The following is a 718-nucleotide window of genomic DNA, read 5'->3' as shown; positions in this document are numbered from 1 at the left end:
GATCGAATTGCCATCATTAGCTTAAATAATTTGGTCCCTAAATCTATGTCTTCACATAGTTCTTGAATCTCTGTGGGGTCTATATTTCGCTTTGATGTGCGTGAGGGTGCGAAACAATAATAGTAGCTTCAGCTAATGTAGTATACTTAAGTATACCTCCTTAATTATCTTTCTGGAGTGTCTTCATGTCATGGAAGTATTTATATGGATGTTTTAAGGTCCTTTTTATTATTAAAGATCACTTTATATATTATAGTCTGAATAACGGTATGAGGTCTTTCACTAAACACACGAAGGTCACTTAGACGAAAATAAAGGACAAGAAAGGGTGAATGTAATGTGTGTGAAGGAGAGGTAAAAGGGTCTCTTAAGAACATTTTATAATAATAAAGTCCTGCTTCAGACTTCTTCACAGTGCGCTGGAAACGGGTGATTTTAGCATTAGTGTATGTGCTATATATTGTATGTAAGTTGTAATGGCTAGATGTTAGATTTCTTGAAGCATTAGCGGATAGGAAGAACAAGAGAAGGATAGATAAAATAAGTTAGATATGGGTGATTTTGGCACAAGTACAGGTTGGTTAAATGTCAGATTTACAACCATTATATATTAGATGAAATATGTATGGTGATTATAGCATAAGTATATGTATAAATTAACTGATTGTGCTAGTAATTTAATTAAGCGCTGGATTGGCTAAATGTCAGATTTCTTGAG

Source organism: Penaeus monodon, chromosome 32 (assembly GCF_015228065.2).
Source record: "Penaeus monodon isolate SGIC_2016 chromosome 32, NSTDA_Pmon_1, whole genome shotgun sequence".
Lineage (NCBI taxonomy): Eukaryota > Metazoa > Arthropoda > Malacostraca > Decapoda > Penaeidae > Penaeus > Penaeus monodon.
Note: the sequence above shows the minus strand (reverse complement) of the source record.